General features: G+C 39.3%; 1 long non-coding RNA gene across 1 annotated transcript; it reads right to left on the bottom strand.

The window, feature by feature from the left end:
* Window positions 1–5,671: 5,671 nt before the first annotated feature.
* On the bottom strand, window positions 5,672–7,286 carry LOC145820623 (uncharacterized). Its single transcript, XR_014362512.1, has 2 exons — window positions 7,039–7,286; window positions 5,672–5,820 (listed from the first exon to the last, which is right to left on the bottom strand). It is a non-coding gene; the product is annotated as an uncharacterized LOC145820623 (long non-coding RNA).
* Window positions 7,287–11,378: the final 4,092 nt, after the last annotated feature.

Raw genomic sequence — 11,378 nt, 5'->3', positions numbered from 1 at the left:
TCAATGAAAGTATGTTATTATTGGGTTGGGCATATTATCACACATATGGTGAGCAGAACATAAAATTCTAGCAGAACAGCAATACAAAGACAGCACATAGGCTCAGCCAAATATTAAATTGAACTGGGCAAGGCAACAGAAAAAGGAAATCACATACATACATACTGCCAAACAAAGCACCCAAAAAAACCAAGAACCCAATTAAAAGATCATAGTAGGCAAAGAAGGAAATGCCATACCTGGTTATTCTGTTTGCTGCAGATAGTAGATTCACCCCAAACAGTGGTCACCATACCGGGGGGGGGGGGGGGGGGGGGGGGGGTGAAGATAAAGGGAGCCTTTTTCATCAGAAACACTAAAGGACCTATTTGGGTGAGTTTATTGCAGCTGTTTAATATATATATTTAATTTTATATTAATTTGTTATTAATATTAAAAATAAAAAAGATAATTTTTTATTTTTTAATTTCTAATTAATAATTTTCATTGTCAACCAATGTAGTTTGAAAAGTTAAATGGGTTGCGTTGGATGGATTAAATGATCAAAATCGAGTTTTGTCATTGTCAATTTATAAGATTGGCTAGTTTAACTCGTTAAAGACCCAATTCATTGAGGGCCTTTTTGGTAATCATTTTATTTTTAGTTTTTAGTTAAAAAATTATCAGAAAAATTTATTTAATAATTTTTTTAGTTTATAAATAGTTGTCTCAGTTTGTAAATTTGAAAAAAAAAATGTAAATTCAAAAATTGAGTTTAAAAATTTGACTAATAATTTTTTTCAAATAATTTTTTTTCCAAATAATTTTTTTTTCCATTAATTTTTTTTCAATTATAATGTGTATGATTCCATTGTTATAAATAATAAAAAAATAAATATAAATATTTTAGGCTTGAACAAACATATTTTTTTGTTTATATTTTTAAAATTTTTCAAATATTTTGTTCAAACCAAACACATTTATAGTTTACATTTTTTTAAAAATAAATAAAAATAAATTTATAAAATTTTTATAAACATAAATCAAAAACATAAACATTACTAAATGCTACCTAAGTAATGAATAACTTTACATTAAATTTTTTGAATCGTTTAATAAACCAATTGAGTTTGAACTCGAATAATTTCAACTTTTATATCTTTAATATAAAAACATGTATAAATGGTAACAAAAATATATGATTTAGGGGATTTTTTTTTTTAGGGTCTCTAATATTAAGATTTTATAATATAAAGAATATTCAATATTTTCATAATGTTTAAGGTCCCTCAACATCAATTTAGAGAAAATTCGATCCGAGAAAAATTCTCTGAACTTCTCACTCTCCAAAATCCCACAGTGCGAAAATTCATATAGTGATTGTCACGACCCAAATCCAGTACCCAAAGGCTCGACATCACAACAAGATAAAAATAAAATAATTCTAATAATTTTGTAGTCGTAACACAAGTGGATAAATTAAATAAATTAAAATAAAATAATTGGGTACCAAATGTTTATTAAAAAGAAACAAACATAGTCGTTTGAGATTTTATTTTATTTCAGGTGTCCAATTAGAAATACAGATAGTACAAAAAAAACACTGTGGTTCCCCATCTTGATCCTGCTAAATCTCGTCACCTGAAAGGAGAAACAGCTATAAGCACATAGTAGAGTGAGAAATATTATACTGTGAGTATAAGGACACAAAATAACCATGAATAGTTATTTAAGTTAAAACATTAAAATAATTTAAGTTGCATAAATAAATTATTTAAGTGACAGAAATTGAAATAAAAATTACGTAAATAACTATAACCACAGTACAGAACGAAACATAACAGGGGTCACTGGAGTGACAATCAGAACAGGGGTCAATGGATCTATGATACACAGAGGACCACAAGATGGCCAAATAGGAGCCAATGGTTTATTTAAGTCCCCCAAGGCGTAGAACTCCCGTGGTGGTACTTACAGAACATAATTATTTATAGAGTCTTTGTCAAATAGTTTCTAAAATTAAAATAAATATATCCATAAGTTTCAATTTAAATAAGTAAAGTTTAGAAAATAATACACGTAATTGAAACATTAATATAACCATAAAACATAAATTATATAAAATAAATTATGATAATTCAAAACATTTATAAAATATATTATGATAATTCAAGATATATAGAAAACATATTATGATAATTTAAGATATAATATAACTCGTTAACCTTAACTTTTAATTTTGCCGCTACAACTCCAGCTATACCCCCTCACTTTTCGAAACTTCACTGGGACATTACTTATTTTTTTGAAGTTCACTGTACTGAGTCCTTACTTAATTTTTTGAAGTTCACTGAGTCCTTACTATTTATTGTTGGTGCATGAGCTTGTCCGTCAATAGCTTTTAATGTGTGGCAATGTGTAGCACATAAAATTCGATCACCTGTCTAAATTTAGCCACCTGTCCAACAAGTGTTGCAAGGCTATGCATGTCACCAAAGCTATACATGCACACTCTCCATCCTTTTACGCAAGGCTGAAGGCCTAGTGGGAATTTTATTTTATTTTTTTTATAATTCAATTTTAAAGGTTATAATTTTTAAAATTACCTATGATTATATGTTAGGTTCACATCTAAAAACATTATCACCCAACTATAAAATATCACTTACCACTTACTAAAAATTTTAACATGCAGTGCGTCACAATTTATTTCCTTAATAATTTAATCAATTAATTCCCAATTTCCTAAACTATGCATTTATTATTATTATTATTATTATTATTATTATTATTATTTATTTTATTAATTAATTATTAATTAATTATTTATTTACCTAATAAGGAATTCTATTTATTGCAGTATTGAATTAAATTTAAAAAATTTCGGGTGTCACAATGATCATAACTAGAGAAAATTCACAAAATTACAAACAATGAGAGAAATTCTATCTACTTTTTCAAATCACACCATGGGTGAGTACTTTTACTTCAAACCAAAATACACACAATCTGTATTTTTTGTTTTTGTTTTTGGTTTTTCATTAATTGTATGTATATATGTAAATGTTTATACTTTAACAAACTGAACTGGTGAGTGAATCGTTAAATGTTTTTGTATTATATTAACAAAAATACAAGCCTCAAATTTTTGGATATATATGTATATAAAAAAACAAACATGAATATGGGTTTCTATTGGACACCTTCTTAGCTTTTAGATTTTCTCTGTTGGGTATTTTTGTTACCTATCAAGACAAGTGTGAAAACTATGAAGTGCAAGTTGGCACAAAGAAAATTCACACAGTTCGGAAAAAATTCACACATCCAGAGAAAATTTACACAGTCCAGTGAAAATTCACACATCCAAATAAAACTCACATAGTCCAGAGAAAATTATACATGGCAGAGAAAATTAAACATGACAGAGAGAAATTCTCTGTATTCCAGTCTAGAGATTTTCTCTGGATTTTAAGTGAACCATAAAACATAAAGTTTGTTTGGTTGCCATGTAAAATAGGTGAAAAATTACTTGTTCAATATAAAAACACATAAAAAGTACAACACAAAAATCCAAAGAAATTTGTAATAATTATAATTTTCTCTTAATTGTAATAACAAGCTTTTTTTTTTTCTCTCTCTCTCTACCGGAGGACAAGGTGAGATTTTTTAGTACCCTTTATCTTTCTGCATATGCAGTAACCATGTTGATTCTACAGGCCCACAATCGTTTCTTTGTTCGCAAACACATGAGAGAGAAAATTCTAAGTTTACTTTAGAAAAAGAAAAAAAAAAACAAAAACAAAACAAGAATCAATCTGCCAGAATAATATAGCTCCTAATACAACCAAAGAACCTTTGATAAAGAAAATCCACGCCCTTCATTATTACTCTATTTGCTCAAGTAACCACTATGTAAAATTCAATCTTGGAACTAGGAGGAAGTGAAATCTCTTGAAAGATTAAAAAAAAAAAAACAAATCTATATCAATGTAATGACCATCTACATAAATGGAAAAATAAATAATAGCATGTTTCTAGGAAAACAAGAAAAGCTTCATAATACAAAGTTTTAAAGTACTCTAGAATACAGTGTACAAGCAAAGTAACAGATACACATTCGAAACATGTACATAATTCAACAAGAATATGAAAAGATTATGTGATTTCATTAAACGAGAATTAGTTTCCCTAAATAATTCTATCACCAGAAATTGCGAAGAACTGTATAAGCAGATGCAGTGCTCTTGCAAATTGGTACCTCTTTCATTTACTCCTCATTTTTTCGGTTTTCTCCATCACTTTTATTGGTTGCTCCAATGGAAATTGAAAGGTTTCTCTCTCTCTCTCTCTCTCTCTCTCTCTCTCTCTCTATATATATATATATATATATGTAAATTTCACTTTCTTTTGGATAATTGAACTTATTTCCAATAACTATACAGCTTCTAGACTTGTGTTCTTCTCCCACCGACTGTGCTCCTTCTCTTTATTGTGGCAATTGCCCCTCAATGAATAAGAATCAACCTGTCTGCACCAGAGGTCAAGACCCTATATATATGTATATTGAACCTATCGATCATCATCATCATCATCGACGAAGGTCTAGATCATCTTCACCAGCCTCATCCAATGTCGGCAGGACGTTGAGATCAAAATCCATCACCTTGCGAATCGACGATGAAGGTCGAGGTCCACTATGGAGCTAGAGGCAACGACAGCCACCGCAAACTCCTTGTCCTGCACCATCTCCACCATTCCTCTAGCCTTCGAAGAGCAGCAAACCACGAAGCACAGAAACTTGCAAATGCTTGATCGAAGAGGCAACTAGCAAGAGATCAAGCTAAGCTTGGAAGACGAGGAGACTGAAGAAGACGAGGAAACCCTAGCTGTGGTGGAGAAGACGTATCTTTGAGGCCAGGAAGAAATGATCAACATAGTTTGTGCAAAGAGAGAAAGTGTTGTAGAGAGAGAGAGAGTCGTAAGGGAGAGTAGCTCTGTGATATATCAAATTTCTCTGTGACATATGGATGTTGGGTTGAGGGACCTAAACATTCAAAAATAATATTGTAGATCTCTTTCATTACTAAAAATGGGATAGGAACTTTAGACATTTTTCCTATGATTTATATATTAGGTAATATACATAATGTTTTTATTTAAATAATATAAATAATAAAAAAAATTATTATTAAGCTTCGAGTGAAGTTCAAACTTAATTAATGTTAATGAATTGAGCCGACCTTAAACTTGATTAATTATCAAGTAGAACTCGAATTAAATAATTGAGCTTAATAAATCAGCAATGTCAGGTATCATGAAAACTTTTCATGAAAATAATCATGAAAGTTTTGTGACCCTTGGATTATACTTAGAATAAAATACCATACACTAATCAAGGTAATCTAAAGATCATAAATCTTTCATAATCATTTTCATAAAAAAATTTTCATTATTCCTAACTTTTCTCTTAATAAATAAATGAGTTGTACTCAAATTTGGTAAAACTCAACTTCACTCAATTTGTTTGTAACCCTGTTTATATGTGGTGGGAAAAAAAAAAAAAAAATTCAGACCCTAACTATAATCTTGTCCGAAAGACCCAACACTATTGGGTTAAAATAACACTCACAACCAAACACCTCCCAAGATTCACTCTAGCTCTCTCTCCATTACCTAGATAACTCCGATCCGAGAGCGCAAACAAAGCTATCGCTTCGAACCTTCTGAAACAATTCTTTACACTCCTAAGAAACACACAAGTCCATGGAAGAAGAACCTAACAAACCCGCCCAAACTACGCCACTACCAACCCAAATCCCAGATCCAAACACACCCCAAAACCTCCCTCCTCAACCTTCTCCATCCATGGAACAACCTCAACCGCCCCAAACAACACCCCCATCTCAAAACCCAGATCCAAACACAACCCAAAACTAGAGATGGCAATTTGAAACCGGCCCGACGGGGACCCGACCCCCCGACCCCGATGGGGACGGTTTTTCCCCGAAAAATACCTCCGACAGGCCGGGGATGGTATTAAAAATTAAATCCCCGATAATTTTCGGGCCGGAGACGGTGATAGCTTCTCCAGACCCGGCCCTGCCCCGAACATCCCCGAACCATCTTTATATAGATATATACATATGCTAAGCTTTATTATATTATATATTATATATATGTGTTTAGGCTAGGCTGACTCTCCACTCTCAGATCTCAGCTTTATTATATTATATATTATAGATATGTTAAACTTTATCTCAGATCTGTCTTTCACTCTGACTCTTCACTTTCTCTCTCTCTCTCTCTCTCAACTCTCTCACTGAACTCTCCACTCTTTTCTCTCTCACTGAACTTTATCAAGTCTTGAGTGAACGATCCACCACACACAATCACTTCGCTGTTGCGTAAGAAAAATGGAGTGAGAGGGAGCTATGTGAGAAAAATGGAGCGAGAGGGAGAGAGGGAGAGAGAGAGAGAGAGCCGATCCTCCGTCGTCACCGATCTCCTCCGCCGAGAGAAAAGACCGTCCTCCGCCGACTCCTTCGCCGATCTCCTCTACACAGCGTCGATCTCTATCCCTCTCTCTTTCTCTGTGTTATACACACATATATATGTATATATGTATATATATTATAGATTGAAGCTTAGATCTTGAGATCTATTCTATGATGATGATAATATGTTGTTGATCTCTTCTTTTGTTTTTGGATCTGTTGGTGTTTTTTGATCTGTTCTGTTCTCTTTTTTTTTTTTTATCTGTTGTTGATGATGATACATGATGATCTGTTGGTGTTGATCTCTCTGTTTCTCCATGTTGATCTTTTTTTTTTTGATCCTTCAGCTTCAAAGCAGTTTTCCAAAAAGAAAAAAAAAAAAAGGGTCGGGGGTTGTTCGGTGTTGGGGAAACCCGATTCCCGTTGGGGGGCGGGGACGAGGGCCGATATAGGTTCCCCGTCGGGGATCGGGGCCGGGGACGGGGGGATTTCCACCATCGGGGATCGGGGATGGGGAGTGTGATCCCCGGCCCCGCCCCGCCCCTTTGCCATTCCTACCCAAAACCCCCCAAATACAAACCCACCAAACCCATCTCAAAATCTCACTCCTCAACCAATGAAAGAATCTGAAACTGCCCAAACTACATTGCCTACTCAAAACCCAATTCCAAACCCACCAAACACAACCCAAAATCTCCCTCCTCCTCATCTTCCTCCTTTGCCTCAAAAGAACAACAAGAGACCTCTTGACCAAAATGGGCATATTCAGAACTCCAAGTACTTCAAGATGCAAGCTGTTCTTAAGGACCTTTGTCCCCATTTCATTGAGGTAATAATATAATTCAACTCTTTTTTGATAAAGTTTCCATTTTGTGTTGAAAATTTCATATTTGGGTTTGTTTCAAATGGGTTGAGAATGCAATTGATCCGTGGTTACTGGAAATTTTTAATTTGGTTTTTGTGTGATTCTATTTCGGGGTTTTTTGGTTGATGCATTGATTTATTTTTTTTGTTTTTTGTTTTTGTAGGATTAATTAATATATTCAGTGATTTTATTTATGGGTTTTCTTTTTGCTACATTATGATCTACTCTTTTCGCTACATTATGATCTACTCTTTTCAGTATATTAATTCGTTCACTCAATTTTACTTGGTATTAAAAATTTCATATATTGATTTATTTCTAATGGGTTGAAAATGAGAGTGGCTGTACTGTTATTATATGTCAGATCTTGTGGCTGCTGGAAATTTGTTATTTGATTTTTCTGTGATTCTATTTCTGGATGTGTTTGGTTGATGCATCAGTATTAATGTATTTATTCAGTGATTTTATTTCTGGGGTTTCTTTTTGATACATTATGATCTTCCATGGTGAGGGCCTGACAAATTGAAGGCCGAGCACGTTTGGACCAGAATAGCTTTAGGCTTGCTCGGAGATGGGGCTGTTCGGTTAAAGCCCAATATTGCGCTGGACCGAGCTACCTGAACCTGAACAGGTAGGAACCGTGCTACTTGAGTTGCTCGGCTGGAGGGTTTGTGCGTTTAGCTCGGCAGGAAGGCTCGCGCGTTCAGCTCGGCAGGAAGCCCTTTTGTTAACCGACGTGACCTATCTCGAGCTCGGCTTTGCCGGAATACAACCGAGCTCGGTCGGTACGGAGCTCGGTTAGTAGAGCACTCGAGCATGTAGTGCATCACAGACGGGAAAGGCCGAGGTGGTTCCGCCGGTCTGCCGGGCTCCATCGACATATCCTGACAGTTTGGTTAGGTGGTGATTGCTGGATTTGTGCTGACAGATGGGATAGCAGCACCACGTGTCGAGAGACTAATGGGAGTAGATTTGGGGCGCAGAAGGTATATAAGCATGTCTGCGCCCCCCATGCTGAACATAACCATTTTGGTGAGATATACTAAACACTGAACACTCTCCTCTCTTTATCCCTAGGTGTGTGCTAACTTGACCGTCGGAGGGGTTTTCCGGCCACACACCGCCGAGTAGCTCACCGTCGTTGTGTTCGCAGGACGATCGGATAGACTCGGAGCTCGGAAAAAAGGAGTACGGGCTCGCCAGAATACTTGCTCCCCGTACAATTGGCGCCGTCTGTGGGAACTTGATAGACAAAACCTTGTCTTCTCAGCTCATCTGATCGCCGTCCATGGCGAACAACTACGAGATTCCGTTGTTCGCCATCGACGGAGTTACCCCGAAGTCAGCCAGACGAAGAGACGGACTCCCCGCCATTCAGAACATGGCGGACCTAGAGACTTCCCTAGGAGGACATTCAAAAGACGCGCAGGATAAGCGCGGAAGAAGCTTTGGGCATTCTCGGAGTCCAGACGGTCACCGGCGGCAGAGAGAATCGCTGCCAGACGTCTGGAACACAAGCTAAAGGACCAAGAAGCCGTCATCCGGAGAATGGCGGCGGCAATAGGGGATCTTAAGCAGCATGTCAAAGGGAAGGGTGTAGCTGGAGTGGGAGACCACAGTGAGCGCACCCAACCCCGCCGTTCAGATAGTCAAAGCCAGCGGCACACCCCGTCCCTCTCAATCACCAGAAGTTACAAGGTTGGAGATTCCAACGCGCCCATAGAGAAATCCAATGCGCATGACAGCACTTACCAACCCTCACGTCCGGCGACGACGTCGGGGTACTCCTACTCCGCTCGTTCAGAGGATTTGCGGGAAGTCTTGAAGGAACGGGCTCGCTGGCGGGAGACTCAGATGGTACCGGCATTCCAGCGGTTATCCTATAGGGGTTGCGCCAGTGAAGAGGTCGTAATGCTTCCACCCCACCTAGCTGTGCCTCCTCCTCCAGACACGGATTTGGCAAGGCTGAGCGCCACTCCTTTCTCCCTGGAGATAGAAACAACACTGCTTCCCGCGGGCTTCCACCAGCCAAAGTTCACGCTCTACGATAGAAAGACCGATCCATATATGCATGTAAGCCACTTCCGATAGGTCATGGCCGGACATAGGCGGAATGACGCTCTTATGTGCCTTATCTTCCCGTCAAGTTTGGGCGAGCTGGGCTTGAAATGGTTTGAGAGGCAGTCGGATGGGAGCATCGAAAGGTGGCAGCAATTGGCGGAAGCCTTTGTGACGCGTTTCAAAACCAACACCAGAACGCCAAAGGAAGTTGACCACCTTCTTAGTGTCAAGATGGGGCCGAGTGACACACTCAAGGCATACAACTCCAGATACTGGGAAACCTTCAACGAGATCTTGGATTTCCCGGTCAACTTGCCAATCACACAATATAAGCGTGGTCTCCCGGTCAGACATAGACTGCGGGACTCGTTTACCATGCACTAGCCGACATCTATGGGCCAACTAATGCAGCGCATCAATGAGCACATCTAAGTAGAAGATGATGCGGCCGCGTCTACCGCGAAGGCAACTCCGATAGCAACAGACAAGAGGTCGGCTGGCAAGGTGCACGCGGTCGGACAGGAGGCTAACCGGTCAAATGATCTTGCCGAGGAATCTGACCGAGGTTCAAATCGTCGAAACCGGGGTAGGGGACGGCGGAATGACCAAGATGAATACCCCCGCGACGACGAAGCTGACGCAAACAGAAGGTTGAAAGCTCGGACATGCATCACCACGGTCTTTAAGATTCCAATCTATCGCATACTCAGTGAAATCCGTGACAAGGATTACGTCCGGTTTCCCGCTAAGTTAGGTGATGTGCAAAAAGGCTTCAATCCGCGGTACCGCTGCACATTCCACCGGGAGCGCGGACACCGGACAGAGGACTGTTTGCCTCTGAAGCAACAACTGGAGGAGCTAGTCGCAGCCGGACACTTGGACCTTTACATTGATGGGGGCGTGAAGGCCGCACATCAAGTCTCGGTTGACCTGCATGGGCTGGATGACCTGGAGGCGCCCCCACAAGGAGTTGTTAATGTCATCCACGACATAGTGGAGCCGGCGCGTGTATGCGAGCTTCGAGGTATGATCAAGAAGGCAGAACACATGAGGAAAGTTTTGTCGGTCCAGCCCGCGGTCAAGAGGGGGAAGACCGAAGAGAAAGACGTGATCAGTTTCTCTACAAGGGACCTAGAGCGCATTCAAACGCCGCACAACGATGCCTTAATAGTCACACTCCGCGTCAAGGAATTTGAAGTCAAGCGCATCTTGATCGACCAGGGAAGCTTGGTCGAGATCATGTATTACGACGCATTCAAACAGCTCAAACTACGAGATACCGACTTGGCCCCGGCAACTTCGCCACTGGTTGGTTTCAACTCTCAGCTGGAGTGGCCTTTGGGAAAAATTATTCTGCCGGTCAAAACAGGATCCGTGGTCAAGCAAGTGGAGTTCTGGGTATTGCAAATGCCGTCTACATATAACTTGATCCTTGGAAGGGGATGACTTCACGCTATGCAAGCCGTAGCGTCGACCTACCATCAGGTGATGAGATTCCCCTCGACTATGGGGGCAATTGAAGAAGTTTGAGGCGATCAGGTCATGTCGAAGCAATGCTTCGTGGCAGTAAATGGGAGCCGAGCTGCCAAGGGCTTCGTCCAAATGATTGAAGGACTGGAAGACCGGGGAGTCCTTGATGACGTGGGCACTAAGGCTGAGGACAAAGCCATTGAAGAGTTTGTAGAAGTGCGGATGGACACGGAGAGCCCGAACAAGTTCTTCTTGCTCAGATCAAGCCTTACCGCCCAAGAGAGGACTGAGATGGTGGAGTTTTTGATGGCAAATATCGAAGTTTTCGCATGGTCGCCTTACAACATGCCCGGCATTGATCCGAGTTTTATTTGCCATCACCTCAATGTTTTTCCTGGGGCAAAGCCGGCCATTCAGAGAACGAGGAGATCGGCGCTACACCATGCTGAGGTAGTTGTAGAAGAGGTAAAGAGCTTGCTTGAGGCACGAGCTATTCAGGAGGTGCACTA

This window comes from Camellia sinensis, chromosome 2 (assembly GCF_055761805.1).
Source record: "Camellia sinensis isolate YWXY chromosome 2, ASM5576180v1, whole genome shotgun sequence".
NCBI lineage: Eukaryota > Viridiplantae > Streptophyta > Magnoliopsida > Ericales > Theaceae > Camellia > Camellia sinensis.
The sequence above is the reverse complement of the archived record's forward strand: the minus strand, read 5'-3'. Positions and strand labels throughout refer to the sequence as shown.